Source organism: Mauremys mutica, chromosome 2, assembly GCF_020497125.1.
Source record: "Mauremys mutica isolate MM-2020 ecotype Southern chromosome 2, ASM2049712v1, whole genome shotgun sequence".
NCBI classification, from domain to species: domain Eukaryota; kingdom Metazoa; phylum Chordata; order Testudines; family Geoemydidae; genus Mauremys; species Mauremys mutica.
The window spans coordinates 208,796,905-208,813,980 of NC_059073.1; the positions used below are offsets into that span (position 1 = coordinate 208,796,905).

The window sequence follows — 17,076 nt, forward strand, 5'->3', positions numbered from 1 at the left end:
CCGCAGAAGAATGAAGCGGCGCAACTGAGCTGCCACCGAAGTGCTGCTGAGATCAGCTTCTCCCCCACCCCCTGCTTCGCCGCTTGGAGCGGCAAAAAAGCTGGAGCTGGCCTTGGTCAACAGTGTAAAAACATTGTTTTTAAAAAAGCAGTCATTCTGGGATGCATTAGTAGGTGTGTTGTAAACAAGACACAAGTAATTCTTCTCTACTTCATGCTGATTAGGCCTCCACCACTGGAGTATTGTGTCCAGTTCTGGCCACCACATTTCAGCAAAGATGTGAATAAACTGGAGAAAGTCCAGAGAAGAGCAATAAAAATGATTAAAGGTCCAAAAACATGACCTATGAGGAAAGATTGAAAAAATTGGATTTTTTTAGTCTGGAGAAGAGAAGACTTGTGGGAGCGGGGGAATGAGAACAGTTTTCAAGTACTTAAAAGGTTGTTAAAGGAGGAGGGAGAAAAATTGTTCTGTTTAACCTCCAAAGGTAAGACAAGAAGCAATGAGCTGAAATTGCAGCAAGGGCAATTTAGGTTGGACATTCGGAAAAACTTCCCGACTGTCAGGGTAGTTAAGCACTGGAATAAATTGCCTAGAGAGGTTGTGGAATCTCTGTCATTGGAGATTTTTAAGAGCAGGTTGGACAAACACCTGTCAGGGATGGTCTGGATAATACTTAGTCCTGCCATGAGTGCAGGGGATTGGACTAGATGACCTCTCAAGGTCCCTTCCAGTCCTACAGTTCTATGATTCTATATTTCTGGATTTGGAAGGTCTTCTCTCTTGACTTTCCCACTATTTTTAAAAATATCCTTCTTATTTTTCCACTGAGGTTTTAAAATAAATTTTACACAGTTTAGAAACTATATTTTTCCAAATACAAATTTAGATAGTGCCCAAACCTGTACTACACAAGTCAGTAGGAGATTTGCTATTGATTTGAATGGGAGCAAGAGCAGGCCCATATTGTAGGGGGCATCATATTGTCCAAGATGTCAAGAAGGATCAGAGCTGTGGACTCTAATTCTCTCCTCATCCTCTTCCTCTCCAACACAGGATCTGAATATCTTCCATTAATTTCACTCCTGCAGCGAAAGGCCCATGGAGTGGACTAGCACATTGTTGGGAGAGAAATGACTAGGCAGATACACAGGACATTCTTTTCTGGTCATTTTAGTTTAGAAGATGCACATTTCTTGGTGTTACCTTGCAAAAAAAATACAGATGGATTAATGGCATAAAAAGCAGGCAGGTCCTCCACTCACAGGTGTGGCACTCCACTTTCAGACTACCAGGAAAGGCTCTAGTGTTATTACACTGTCAGCCAGGCACCAGCGTGTTCTTGGTCTGCAGCTTCTTCTAGGCTCTGCTTACAAGCGTTGGTGTCTCTGTGGCTCTTAACCCCACTCCAAACACATTGAAATTTCAGAGTAAGAACATGTGCTCTGGCCTATCATGCACAAAAAAGTCACTGTCCTGCTGCGGCCTTGGCCGCTGTCTACGTGTTGGGAAAGTGGGCTGGCTCCATCAAACCCCTGAGGGTTTATCTATGTTGCAGTCAGGAATACGAATGGCAGCTTATGGAGACATGCCAGTGCAAGCTGTATTCTAGCTAGACTGCTAAAAATAGACGCGAGAGTGCTGTTGCGTGGGCTTCAGGGCCAGCTGCAGAAGCAAGCACATACCCAGAGAGTCAAGCAGGTTTGTGCAGGTGGTGCTGAAGCCCATGCTGTGGAGTCCTCACTTCTGTGTTTACTGTGATAGCTAGAGTACAGCTAGCATGGGTATGTCTACATGAGCTGCCATTCACATCCCCAGCTGCAATCTAGACAAACCCTTACTCAGCATTTTCTGGATTTATCTTATTAATAAAGAGGAAGCCATTTAGCCTATTAGGTTTAAAAGAACCTTTGCTTTTAAGGCACTATGTTAATTGTTTAAATTAGTCACTCAAGTGCCTAAAGCATGGTGGATCAGCTCTCCCTGAAATCCACATGCAAAGAGGAACCTTCATATGCAGATCTCACCCTCCCTTCAGGAAGTGGAATCAGCTGCCTTTGTATCTGTCTCTCATCCTACCAAGCAGCTGAAGATCTACAACTAGAGATAAGGCAGGGCCAAGAGTTACATCATCTCCTTCTGTCAAGGTTCCTTCCCCACTTTGAACTTTAGAGTACAAATGTGGGGACCTGCATGGACCCTTCTAAGCTTAATTCCTAGCTTAGATCTGGTAACGCTGCCACCAGCCAGAATTCAGTGTCTGGCACACTTGCTGTCCCCCCAAAACCTTCCCCTCCCTGGGCAGCCTTGAGAGGCTTCACCAATTCCCTGGGGAACACAGATCCAAACCCCTTGGATCTAAAAACAAGGAGAAATTAACCATCCCCCCTCCTTTCCCCCCACCAATCCCTGGTGGGTTCAGACCCAATCCCCTTGGATCTTAAAACAAGGAAAAATCAATCAGGTTCTTAAAAAAGAAAACTTTTAATTAAAGAAAGAAAGGTAAAAATCATCTCTGTAAAATCAGAATGGAAAATGCTTTACAGGGTACTTAGATTCATATAGCCCAGAGGAAACCCCCTCTAGCCTCAGGTTCAAAGTTACAGCAAACAGAGGTAAAAATCCTTCCAGCAAAAGAAGCATTTACAGGTTGAGAAAACAAAAATAAGACTAACATGCCTTGCCTGGCTAGTTACTTACAAGTTTGAAACATGAGAGACTGATTCAGAAAGATTTGGAGAGCCTGGATTGATGTCCCGTCCCTCTCAGTCCAGAGAGTGAACAACAACAAAACCAAAGAGCACAAAACAAAGACTTCCCTCCACACAGATTTGAAAGTATCTTGTCCCCCTATTGGTCCTCTGGTCAGGTGTCAGCCAGGTTTACTGAGCTTCTTAACCCTTTACAGGTAAAAGAGACATTAACCCTTAACTATCTGTTTATGACACCTTCAAATCTGAAACTGCATTAACTCTTCTATGCTGCTCCATCCCCATTTTATGGTGGAGGTGCAGCTGGAGCTGCAATACAGCTGCATTACCTAGGAACAGAGGAGGGCACATGAAGACCTAGATCTGTTACAGAGGCACAGGCTCTCTACAAAGTATCAGAGGGGTAGCCGTGTTAGTCTGGATCTGTAAAAGCAGCAAAGAATCCTGTGGCACCTTATAGACGAACAGACGTTTTGCAGCATGAGCTTTCGTGGGTGAATACCCACTTCTTCGGATGCAAGTCCACTTCACTTGCATCCGAAGAAGTGGGTATTCACCCACGAAAGCTCATGCTGCAAAACGTCTGTTAGTCTATAAGGTGCCACAGGATTCTTTGCTGCTCTCTACAAAGATATCCTGGGCCTTTGAGAGATCTCAGGAAATGTTTGGCTTTGGGGGGCTGGGGTGGGAGGGGCAAACCCTGTGTTCACTTCCTGCTGCCCTGAAATATGTGGTAAACTCCGGGGAGAAGGGGGGGAGGAATTTTCCCAACAGACAGCAGAGACTGGGTCATGAGATGTCAAGCACAGTCTGTGGGGGCTCTTTAAATAAGATGTGTGTCAACTAATTTACTGGGCCTGATCCACCACTGTGTTATCTCAGTGTTACATGAATGTAACTCCACTGCAGTCAATGGCCCATTGTTTTCAGACTTTCACTAGGTTGTTCCCATGTGCCATTTTTTGGAAGGACTATGAGCTTGAACCTCTCCTGTGCCACAGCTCTATGTCACATGGCCGAGGGAGGGTTGAGAATGCATCAGGGAACCAAGTGCCCAGATACTTAGTGTGTAAGCTCCTTGGAGCAGAGACCATCCTTTTGTTCTGTTTATAAGGCACCTAGCATAATAGGGTCCTGCTCTATGACTGGGGCTGCTAGGTGCTGCAGTAATACATACAAACAAACAAACAAGAAGTCGTCTCAGACAAGACTTCAATCTGCTTCCTAGAAGCGCTAACTTGAGCCACTGATATAGGGTCCTGATTAGACTCTGCACTAGTGGAGGATTGCTACTGCGTCCGGCCCAATGCCGGTTCTCAATATGCCCTTTACACCAGGTGGAGGCACAATGGCCAGAATCAGCATACGTGCAACAGAGGTGTTCATTGCAGGCCAGCTGTGGCCATTTCCAGCCCCTTTCAGCCTCCGGATCAGTGCATAGGGGGCCAATCCGACTGGAGACTGCAGCCCAAAATTCTCTTCCGTTTGCCAGCAATTCTAGCTGGGTATGAAAAAAACCTATGGTTTCAGGTTATTCTGTGCCATTTTGCCTGTTCATTTCATTGGGTTTCTTTTTCTTCCTGCTCCCCTAATCCTCCTCCAAGAACAAAACCCCCTTTGAATCCACAAATATTTTGACAGAAGCTGTATTTATGCATGACTTTGGTCTCCAAAGGGAATTCGGCAGTCTGTTCAGAGTGAGGGAATACATTTAAGGATATCACTTTCTAAACCCCCAATTTTAAATCCTCTAGCTATGGGCAGAGAAAAAGGTTGGCAAAAACATACCTGGGTTTGGAAATGAGCAGCTGGCTCCAGTCTGCAGAGACACATGTCTAACAAGTGAGCTTCAACATATGGAAAAGAAAGGGCACATCGGCAAACAGCTTTTATTGAGCAATAACTGCTTACTAAATGCAAATACAGCATTGAGTTCTGCACCATCTAAAACTTGCAAAAGTCCTTATTAGGTGGATATGCCTGAGCATTAAAGCCCATTCAAGTCAATAAAAAGACTCTCATTAACTTCAACAGGATTTGGATCAGGCCCTTAAGAGCTATATTCTCCCTTACACCAGAGTCAGTCCACTGCAATTTACTACTGTGTAAATGAGAGGAAGTCAAATTCTGTACATTTGTCTTCGGTTGCAGATTTACTGTTCCTATTTGATTCGGAACTGAGGGCTATTTGGTTCTTACAGTATACCACCACCTTGACTGGCAGGGATTTATACAGTAACTTTCTTGTTAGCACCCTAAATCCACTAAGGGAGAAGAAATTGGGATATGCAAAATCAAAGTAGAATACACAAAGGGCTAGAGTCCACAAAGGGATTTAGGCATTTAACTGCCATTTTAAGTATCTACATCCAAAATGTAGATCTTCAAACCCTCTGCTCAGCTGCTCCCAGCCCTGTAGGTGCTTAAATTCCCTGGGCACCTAAGGGAACGTCTATGCTGCATTTAAAAACCCACATCAGCGAGTCTCAGAGCCCAGGTTTACAGACTGCACTTCGTGAGGCTCACACTATAGTGCTAAAAATGGCAGTGTAGATGTTTAGACTCAGCTGGAGCCCAGGCTCTGAAACTTGGGGAGGGTGGTAGGTTTCAGAGACCGAGCTCCAGCCTGAGCCCAAATGTCCAAACAGCTGTTATCACCACAGCGTGAGCCCTTGTCTGTAGGCCCAGGCGCTGAGACTTGCTGATGTGGGTTTTAAAAAACACACTGTAGTCATACTCTACATTTCCACCAGTAATGTCCCCAGTCCCCATGCCAAAAACTGCTAAGGGCTTGTCTACACTTACCGGGGGATCAACAGGAGGCAATTGATGCATCGGTGGTCGATTTCCTGTCGACTCCTATACTCCACCTGAATGAGAAGCGCAAAGGGAGTTGATGAGAGAGCAGCTCCCGCCGACATAGCATTGTGTGAACCCCGCGGTAAATAGATCTAAGTACGTTGACTTCAGCTACATTATTCACGCAGCTGAAATTGCATAACTTAGATCAATCTCCCCCCATAGTGTAAACAAGGCCTAAGTCCTAAGACTGCCAAGCAGCTTGGTGCCTAAGCCCTGGTGGGATTCACACAGTAAGTGTTCCCACATCTGTATCACCTGCAGGGCCCAATTGGGTAGGTGAGGACAAAGGACACCTAACCAGCACAGGACACCTAACCATCAAGGATGCTGTGTAGGTGCACCTCTTATACCGCCTGGGAGACCAGTTCAAAGCTCTGTTATGCCTGTTGTAAATCCAAGTCTCCCACCTCCCATGTAAGTGCTATGGGGGGTGGAGGGAGAGAAGAAGGGGGACAAACACTCCCATAGTTTTTGTGAGAAAGGCCTGGCATGGCTTAGGTGCCTAACTCCAGAAGAGGGTTCACGGCTCTAAACTACAAGTGGAGATAGACACCTCCCTCTGGCTCAGAGTTAGGCACCTAAGTCCCTTGGGGGGCTTAGGCCCTATCTCTCTCCTTGGAATTTCCTACTGGCTAACTTAGATGGCTTCCTGCTCAGCTTGATGGTGTCTATGGATCTCTTTTCTTGTGTGCCTAACTCTCCCTGGCATAGTATAGGGAGCCTGGGTGCGTTAATTAAGGGCTGTGAATTCCACATTTAGAGAGCTGTGTAGGGTATATATCAGAGGTGAGCAAACTATGGCCCGCGGGACCATCCTGCCCAGCCCCCGAGCTCCTGGCCCCGGAGGCTAGCCCCCGGCCCCTCCCCCGCTGTTCCCCTGCAGCCTCAGCTCGCTCTGCCGCCAGCGCAATGCTCTGGGCGGTGGGGCTGTGAGCTCCTGGGGCAGCGCAGCTGCAGAGCCCAGCCTCACCTGGTGCTCTGTGCTGCACGGTGGCAGCGGCATGGCCCGGCTCCGGCCCCGCTAGCCACCAGCGCTCCAGGCAGCATGCTAAGGGGGCAGGAAGGGTTGGATAGAGGGCAGGGGAGTTCGGGGTGATGGTCAGGGGTCAGGGGTGTGGATAGGGGTTGGGGCGGTCAGGGGGGAACAGGGGGTTGAATGGAGGCAGGAGTCTCAGGGGGCAGTCAGGAAGGGGCGGGGTTGGATGGGGTGGCAGGGGAAGTCAGGGGACAGGGAGAAGGGGTGGTTGGATGGGGCAGAGGTCCTGGATGGGCCATCAGAAATAGGAGGAGGGGTTGGATGGGGCAGCAGGGGTCCGGGGGCAGTCAGGGGACAGGGTGTTTGTGAATGTGGCAGGCATCCTGGGGCACCCATCAGGGAACATGGAGGGTTGGATGGGGCAGGAGTCCTGGGGGGGGGAGGGGGGCAGATAGTAGGTGGGGGCCAGGCCATGACCCCTTCCCCTAACCGTCCCTCCATTGGGTTTTGTAAAAACTCTTTTAAAACAATGCCTCAAATCTTTTGTAAGCATTTATTTTTGTGTTTTCTGTGTAATATTTTTATGTTTGTCTTTTTGTGTAATATTTTAGTAGATCTACAGTTCTCGCAGCTGTATGTTAGTGCCAAAAGTATGTTTGAGTTGAAATTTCGCAGTTTTGTTTTGCTGCTGTATATCTTTTATTTGCATACATCGTTTTAGTGGATGCCTTTCCTATCCTTGGTGTCACTTCCTTCTTGAGGTCTCCATTGGCTAATATGCTTCTGTCCAGATAGGTGAACTGTTCTACTTCTGTAATATTTTTGGTTTCTAGTGTGATTTACTGCTTGATTTCTGGGTTTGAAAGATGTTCATTTTGGCATGACTGATTTTGAGCCCTGCTTGGCATAACAGATTTTGCCAGGTTGTCTGTCTTGGTAGCTTTTCGGGGGTGTTGCTCAGTAGCACAATCTCATCAGCAAAGTCTAGATCAGGGGTTGGCAACCGGTGGCCCCGGCTCGCCAGGGCAAGCACCCTGGCGGGCCGGCCCGGTTTGTTTATCTGCCGCGTCGGCAAGTTCGGCCGATCGCGGCTCCCACTGGCCGCAGTTCGCGGTCCCAGGCCAATGCGGGAGGCAGGAAGCCGCGGCCAGAACATCCCTCGGCTCGCGCCGCTTCCTGCCTCCCGCATTGGCCTGGGACTGCGAACCGCGGCCAGTGGGAGCCGCGATTGGCCGAACTTGCCGACGCGGCAGATAAACAAACCGGGCCGGCCCGCCAGGGTGCTTGCCCTGGCGAGCCGGGAGCCACCGGTTGCCGACCCCTGGTCTAGATATTGTAGGCATTTGCCATCTACTCGAGCTATACCACTGTTCGTGTTGCTAATCCACTTCTTCATTAGCCAGTCTATACCAATGCCCCACAACAGTGGAGATAGAATGCAGCCCTGTTACTCACTATCCACTTTGAACCACTCTGTTGCCTGATCGTTCACCTTTACAGAGCAGTTTGCAGCTCTATACATGGCCTTGATGGTGCTGACGACTTTAGTGAGTAGGCCATGGGACTGAAGAATCACAGTACATGTCTGCAGTGTTCAGGCTGTCAAATGCCTTTCAAAAAATAAAATCAATAAAACTGATGATGGGAGGAGCCTGCCATTCTGTGTATGTTCTTCTGTGATGGTCCTTAATGTGGATTTCTTGTGCCTAAATCTTCTCTACTGCCTCGTTCATTCTGTGCAGTATCACTCTGCAGAAAGCTTTCCCTACAACACAGCGTCATGTGTCTCCTCTCCATTTGTTAGTTAGAGCCTTCGGGGGAATTCTGACAATGATTTCATGTTTACATTGATCAGGAGGGGGTCTCTTTCCCCCAGACCTCATTGAACAGCTCTCACAGCTTTTCATTAGGGAGAGGTTATCAAGTGCTCTTTAGTATTTCTGCTGTGATCTGATCGTCCTCCGCCAGTTTGTTGTTTTTCAGCTTCTTGATTATCGCCTGTATTTCTGATCTCTACTGGGCTGATGTTAATGTCAAGTTGATGAGGTTCACATGTTTTATCAGAACCTGGTATTCAGCTGCTTTTCTCTTTTACTTGAGTTATAAGCATTTTTCCATCTTTGCTTTTTATTGGCCTATTTCCTGTTTTGAGATTTCCAGTTCATTCAACTAAATTACTTCCCATAAGCAAAGAGCCCAGAGGAGGAATGACTTCTCACAATGCATACTTCCCTTCTAATCACACTTCTGCAAGAAATGTGCCAGCCAACCCTTCTCCCTAGACTGGGTCCATCTACGGGCTCTTCCCACCTTAGCTGGACCAGTTTGTTCAGGTCCCAGCGGTCTTCAACTTCCTTTAAACCATGTATGTTAATAAGCTAGTACTGACTCACTACGTCTCAGCCACTGTTAAAGTCACTGTTAACAGCAACACTGCCAGACTGTTACACCACCTAACAAGCGCTAAGGGGAAGTACTCAACATATTTAATATACAGTATTAAGAGGACAGGGTGCAGATGTCTAATATTCTATATCCAATACCTTCCATCCCCCCACAAAAAAAAGATGCACTTTTATTTTTTTAAAAACCTCACAAGGTTGAATGTTATAACGTGAATTGTATTTTTAAAGGGCCACATAACATATTGATGTTGAAATATGAAGCGCCCAAATCTTCCTTTCCTAAATCACATGGAACTGTTTTTGCTCTGACTGTTGACTAAAACTTTTGAACAGGGAGGACAACATTTCACACATAAGGAGCATTCTTGTTTGTGTTTACTCTCCTTTTATGGTGGGAATACTAAGAACAGCCATTCGCCCAAATGTTTGCCAATAGTGAACAATGAAAGGGTGCAACCCTGGGTCAACTGAACAGCGGTCCAGAATTCAAATCAATGTTCCTAAATACAGAGTCTGAAACTTATTTCCTTTGATGTAAAGTTAATGGAGTTGCACAAGTGAGAGGAGAATCAGGCCCAGCATTTTGCAGTGTTCAGTCAGCTATAGTTGTGATGTTGCCCTCGTAACCCAAATAATTAAGCTTGTCTGAGACCAGATATATTTTCCATTTCCCTGGTTCTGCTGTGCCCATCACTTATGATAATTCATCTTAACTAGTCAATTCATCTGCATTGTGTATCCTGAGATGACAAATTGATTTTTATTCTGGCTAACAGCCATTGCTCAAGTCCATATACTGAGGATAGTACCTCACAGTCAGAGTGGCTACTAGTTTGTCCATCGCTATTTGGAATGTAAACAAAACTGTCTGCTGCTATGTGGTAAATGCTAACAATGGTATGTCAAGTTCCAAGCTATGGTAACATTATAGTCAAGAGAGGTTTATGGATGTGGACTCTGTAGTGAAGAAAGGCTACATATGGCTACACATGTGCTTATGCCAGTGATTTCTATCATGGATGGGGAAAGTAGCATTCTCACTTAAGAAAACTCTCTCCGGGTGTGCTGCCACCACAGTTCTGCCACATACTAGCAGCGAGCACACTGCATATGCTTATAGGCTGTGACATTTAATTAATGATTGTAATACACAGTCACCCGAGGAACAAAGTTGATCATTAAAAGCTGCAGGACTCTCTTCATACTGTTTTGTGGAAACGTTCAGGAAGAAAGTGAGTAAAAAGGTAAAGGAACTAAACAGGAGACTAATTATTAGAATTCTCCCCACAACAGGGACAAATTGACACTGGTTTCAGAGTATTATTTTGCCCTAGTAATCTAGGTGGTCCTGAGGCCTATTAAAAATGGCACAGTCCAAGCAAGTGACAGTGTATAGTGCTAACAGACAGATCAGGGTACATCTGAATTAAACCATAGATGAAGGTTGTGTAGTCTTGCCTTTGTGACTAAGCTGAGGGCTGTGATACAGCAGAATTTAGGACCAAGACCTAAGGCCTGCCTTGGTTTCACTTGCTGAATGGACCTGATTCAGCATGGCTGGTGCCGGGGGAATGCAAATTGCACTAGCCAGCATCAGCAAAGACCACTGTGCTCCAGGGTGATTCACCCTCTGGAGGGAGCAGGGGGTATTTCTGTGTCTCTCAGATCAGCGCTAAGGACTATGCCTAATGCCTCATTTTAACTGAATGTAGGCATAATCACCGCTCCTATATACGCTTGAATGTAACAACCTCTCTCTTTCTGCTGAACAGAGAGATACTGGAAGTAGCCAGGGACCATAGCTTAAGGAAAAATGAAGAAGTACGGGGATTGTGAGAAAGAGATTCATACCAACACCAGGAAGAGACATGTCTATATGATAAGGGACTCTATAAGGAAAAGAATCAACAGGCTTGTCACCAGACCAGATCCAGAGAACAGAAGAGTGTGCCATCTACCAGAGGCAAGGATATGAGATATGGATGTCAGGATGAAGAGGACTGTGATGGAAGCGGGGGGGGGAAAGGCACATTGTGCAGCATGTTAGGATGAGTGACACTGCTAGATTCTCACTGGAACAGGTCAAGAATGACTATACTCAACTGGGTAAGACGATTAAAGAAATGGCAGCTCAGGTGACTTTCAGTGGAATACTTCTGGTCCTTAGAAAATGCAGATGAAGGCGTAACTGTATAATGAAGATCAACAGATGGCCCAAGAACTGGTGCTATGAGGAAGGTTTTGGGATGATGAACCATTAGGAATCATTCTTCATAGAAAAAGAAGAAAAGACAGAGTCCTCTAGATTGATTGATTGATAAGAAGGGCTTTAAACTAGGAGATGAGCGGAGAAGGTTATGAAATCTCCATGCCTGGCTTCAGTTCACGAGAGCAGGAAAATCAGCTAAATGAAGATATAGTAAGGGATAAAGGTCCACCACCACACTAAATGGGTGAGGTCCAAGGGAAACAACTGAAATGCTTATAAACATATGCAAGGAGTCTGGGCAAAAAAATGGAGGAACTGGAACATGAGGTGAAACCAGATATTATAGGGATTAAAAAATACCACTCATGCCTGTAATACAGGTATTGAAGGGTATGTGCTGCTTAGGAGAGATAGGATAATGTAAAGGTGCTGGGGTAGTGTTGTACATCAGTGAAGTGGTAGACTATGAAGACATACAACAGACAAAACAGAATCTGTTTGGGTCAAAATCATTTTGGGGAAGGATTGTCAAAGAAGTTCTATTAGAATATTGTTAGGGATCTGCTATAGATGCCCAGGGACTGACTCAGAAATGGAGAGTGATCTTTTTAATATTCTGAGAGAGAAAAATACTAGTGGGAATTGTGTCATAATGGGGAACTTTAACTTCCTGGGTATAGATTGGAGAATAAATGCTACTAAGACTAGTAGGGCCCTGTGTTTCCTGGATGTGATAAATGATAGTTTTCATCCATTGTCACTGAATCAACAAGAGGTGACGCAGTTTTAGACTTGGTTTTAGTAAGTAGTGAACACACCATAGGAGAGCTGGTTGTAGGGAATACCTTGGCTCGAGTGATCACAGATTGATTCCATTTAAATTTAAGTGGAAGGATAATCAAAGCCAAGTTATAGGGGTTTTTTTTTATTTGAAAAGGCAGACTTTGGGAAATTAAGGGAATTTGTTAAAAAAGTCATCTGGACTGAAGACTTCAAGGACTTAATGCAGAGGAGGCTTCAAATCAACTATACAAAAAAAAATTAAACCCCCACCACAACCACCACCACCACATGAAATTTGCATCCTAAGAAAGGGGGAGAAAAAACGTTTAGAGAAAGGTGTTGACTCAGCTGAATGAATAGCCACCTCCACAAGTTTGTAAGGTGTATGCAGAGACTTTGGGGAATGGAAAAAGGGGCTGATAGTAAAGAAAGCTATATTGCGGAGATTAGAAAATGCAGTATTAAAGTGAGAATAGCTAAAAATCAAGCTGAATTAGCTCTTGCTAAGGAAATTAAAATGAAGAGGTTTTTAAGTTATATAAATAAAAAGAGACTGGGTCAATATGCAGTGTGGATGGAAAGGAGATTAAAGATAATCTAGGTCTGTCCCAAAAACTAAATGAATATCTTGTTTCAGTTTTCAGTAAGGATGATATGGAACATGTGCATGTACAAATGATGGAAATGAATCTCTAGATACGAAAATTACCACATCTGAGATGGAAGATAAACTTAAAGATCTGAACGTGCTCAAATCAGGGGGGGCTGGATAATTTCACATGCCAGTTCTTTCAATATTCTGAGTTGGAGATTGCTAGTCCAGTAGCAAGGAGGTTTAATAAATCTAGCTACTCGGGCGTAGTATCATATGACTGGAGAATAGCTAATATCGTACCTCTATTTAAGAAGGGGAAAAATGATCTGGCAATTATAGACTTGTTAGTCTGACCTCAGTAGTATGGAAGGATTTAGAGCAAATCATGACTGAAAGAATAAATTAAATTCACAGAGGTAAATGATAAAGGGGATGTCATACATTATTGGATTACCAAAGGAAGATCATGCCAAACTAACCTGATTTCCTTCTTTGAGAAAATAATTTATTTTTTAGATAAGTGCAGTAGATCTAATGTATTTGGACTTTAGTAAAGCATTTGACACAGTACCACAAGGGAAATCAGTTAAATTAGGGAAGATGTGGATCAGTACAAGCATTTTAAGGTAGATAAGGAACTGTCTCAAGGGGAGAAAGCAATGGGTTGTGCTAAACGATGAATTATTGGACTGGAAAGATGTTTCTAGTGGAGTTCCCCAAGGAGTGGTCTTGGAGCCAATCTTATTCATTATTTTTATTAAGGACCTTGGCACAAAATGTAGGAGTGCGCTAATGAAATTTACTGATGATACGAAGTTGGGAGGCTGTCAATACAAAGGAGGACTGGGATATTTTACAGAAAGATCTGGATGACCTTGAAGACCGGGGTGACAGACATGGGATGAAATTAAATAGTACAAAGTGCAAGGTCATGCACTGAGTGGTCTAATAAAATTTTCTGCTAGAAGCTTTTTTCGGATATACTAGGTGAGGCATTTCCAGTATATAGAGAGAGAAGAATTAATGCCATTGTACAAGGATCTGAGAAGATCTTATTTGGAATACTGTGTACAATTCTGGTCACCCATGTTCAAGAAGGATTAATTTAAATTGGAACAGGTATAGAGAAGAGATATTAGGATGATCAGGGGAATGGAGGGACTACCTTAGGAGACAAGACTGGGAGAATGTGACTGGTTTTGTCTCGCAGAAAAGGATGAGCGGGGATATGACTGCTCTCTGTAAATACATAAGGGGGTAAATACTAGGGAAGGTGAAGAGCTATTAATGCTAAAGAACAATGTTGATAAAAGAACAAATGGATATAAACTAGTCATGAATAACTTCAGGCTGAAAATTAGAAGCAGCTTCCTAACCATCAGAGCAGTTAAGGTCTGGAATAGCCTCCCAGTAGGAGTTGTGAGGGCAAACAACTTAATTCGTTTTGAGAGAGAGAGTTCGACAAATGTCTAAGTGCAATGGGGTTGCTTGTGATGGTGAGGCGCAGGGCTCAATAGCCCTGGGGCTCACTTCCAGTTTTTGTGTTATGTTCCTAGAGCTCATGCTTCAGTGTTTCAGTCAATTACCTGCAAGGGTCAGAAAGGGATTTCTGCCCCTCCATTGTATGCGGGAAGGTTTTTATCATCTCCTTCCTCTAAAATGTCAGGGATGGCCATGTCTGAAGATGGGACATTGAGCAGAGTTGGTCAGGACTCTGAGGTGGCATCAACTATTCTCTCTCTCAGGTGCTTGGCTGGCTGGTTCTTGCTCACCTGCTCAGGGTCTAACTGATTGCCATATGTAGGTTGGAATGGAATTTTCCCATAGGTCAGATTGGCAGTGACCCTGAGTGGTGGGGGGAGATTCGCCTTCCCCTGAAGCACCTGGGTGAGTGTCATTTGTCAGCATTATCTGGGTATATCTTATTTAATCATTTCCATGCCATTGCATGGGCTCTAAGCACAAGTTCACCTTGGTCCCTCCTATTCTCTGCCTATGGAACATAATAGCCTAGTCTCCCGGGGTGAGGGAGGGGTCTTATGTCCACTGTTGGGTTTTGTGTATTGGTGCTGGGTGGTGTTGATAGCCTATGATATGGAGGAGGTTGGACTACCTGATCTAGTGGTCCTTTCTATGACTAACATTGCTCAAAGACTGGCTGGATCAAGACATACATGTAGTACACTATTCCCTTCCCTCATACTCTTGCTCCAAGTCTCATTGGCTCTAGAAATTTCGTACTGAAAATATGATGGCACAACTTGGTTGTGGCCATTAGCTGTTCTTGGAAAAGTAGTACATCATTTTGCGTTGGCATGCCCATGTCACAAAACCCATGGCAAACTGGTTAACCTGACACAAGGGCACACCGTGAACTTCTTGACCTGCAGAGATCTTACTGCTTCTTTCCACATAAAAAGTTAAAAGCTAATTTTAAAAAAGGAAAGCATGCAAAAGTCATGAGGTTTGCTACCTGCTTCTGAATCTTATTGGTTGGGAGTAGGAATTGAATGAGAGTTCCTGCCCGGGGCTGAATTATGAGCCAGTAAAGCAAAGTAAATGAACTGTAGTATTTGAACCCCTCTCAGTGCAGCATCTCAAAATAATTTGGTGTTTCTTCACTAGTAAAGACTATACTTGCTGCATGGCTCATGATTCTTCCAGTCTATCCAGTCCTGGCTGAAATCATATAGTACACAGCACAGGTTTATGAAATCAGAAACCCAAGACTTCTTTAAACTTCAAAATAGAACTGATTAATTGGGTAACTATTCAAACTGATTCATATTAAAGGGGGTTCAAGCGACAAAATTCAGATCTGGATCCAAATTTCAAAAAGCACAACGTTTTTGGTTTAGAGATGTGGGGGGTTGGTTTGAGTGGGATAGGGACATTTAGTTTATTTTTAAAAACCATCTAAAGATTGGGGAAAATGTACACAAAAAAATAAAAATATGAGTTAGGATCATCGTAAAAAAAAAATCTTCCCAGGTCCATCAAACATTCCCTGACCGGTTTGTGCAACCCACATAACTGATTTTCCAAAAAACACCTAGGAGAAAACGATAAGCTTTGCAATATGACCTAAACACCAAAAGCTGAGGCTTGGGCAGACCAACAAAGGAGGTAAATTCTGGAGTCAAGGAACAGTCACTAATTACCCTTTCTCCAGAATCCTCCTGATTAAGCTAGAGGTCTGCTGGCACGTGTCACAGGAGATCAAGATTACAATGGGAGAGACTCAGTCTCTAAGGTATCCAATATCTAAAGCATCTGTGTAATTCAGATCCTGTTTTCTATTCAGATAGAAAACACTCCCAAAATTCAAGGGTACTTACTGGCAGGTTTTGGTTCAGGACCACACATGACCTATATTTAGCCTGACCAGTCTGCACATCTCAAAAAAAATATTGAGAAATAATCATTTGATGTTGCATTAACATGCAGTAACTCAACTACAGTGATGGCTACTGCAAAGTCAACATATGCCAACAGCTATCACACAGTGGGCTCTGAGATTGTACGGTTTTCCCATTATGCCAGAATAAGTGATACTGTGGTATTTGTTGGCATATCTTGGACACACAACATCAACCACTGTAGCTATGTTAACAATTTCATAGGATCCAGTAAGGTACCTTACCTAATTATTCTTCTCTTTTATGGATGAAATTCTGCTATCATACTGCAAAGGTCTGATTCTGATCTCACATCAGTTGCATATTGGTGTAACAACTCCACTGACATCAGTGGAGTTACTGCTGATTCCAACAGGTGTATAGGTAAGTAAAATCAGAATCAAATCTTCAAATACTATATATGACATTGCACCCCATATTCTTTATGGAAATATGCTTATGATATGGATATGGCATAACAGATATGTTTTATGCAAGATGGGTCTTGTAAGGTATCATTGGAAAGGTTATATTTTACTGAATGTGATTATGCAATTTGTATGCATGTATCATTTCTGTGTCTAATGTTAGGAATATTGACTATGTAACAAATACAACTGTGTGTGTACTTGGGAGACACCCACCACATGCCATCAGCCTGGATGGGCCATTAGGAAGAAACAATAAGACTTTGAAGATATTCTCTCCTTCCTGAGAGGCATCCTGGGACGTTGCTGTGACACTACTAGGTCAGATAGTCCTGTTACTAAACACCACCTTGGAGTTCTAGTAATTTTCCACTAAAAGGAGGGGGAGGTCAAGCCTGGGAAACAAAAGATTCCCACTTTATGTAAATCTTATTTAAGGCTGGAGAGTAAGTTGATCTTGCTCCACTCTTCACTGAATCCCTCCCAGGATGACTGCTGAAAACACCTAAGGAAAAGGACAAAGGGAAAGGGCGAGGAGTACTGAAACCAGGCTGGAAAAGGGATTTGGTCTGTGAATAAAATATCTGAAGATTTAAGCTGCAAGCAGGGTAGCTAACCTTCAAGAATTTCTGCAACCTGCCCAAAAATCAACATTTTGGGGTGAGAAATGACTACTTGTAACCAGTTTCTTTAAGATCTTAAGCTTAGT

General features: G+C 44.0%; 1 long non-coding RNA gene across 1 annotated transcript in view; it reads right to left on the minus strand.

Moving 5' to 3' along the window:
- Window positions 1–974: 974 nt before the first annotated feature.
- LOC123365288 overlaps window positions 975–17,076 on the minus strand; it is a 75,543-nt gene continuing 59,441 nt past the window's right edge. The window contains exons 4-6 of the long non-coding RNA XR_006577517.1: window positions 5,517–5,581; window positions 4,500–4,558; window positions 975–1,206 (exon numbers count right to left, since the gene is read on the minus strand). This is a non-coding gene — a long non-coding RNA (uncharacterized LOC123365288). The remainder of the gene's footprint in view (window positions 1,207–4,499; window positions 4,559–5,516; window positions 5,582–17,076) is intronic.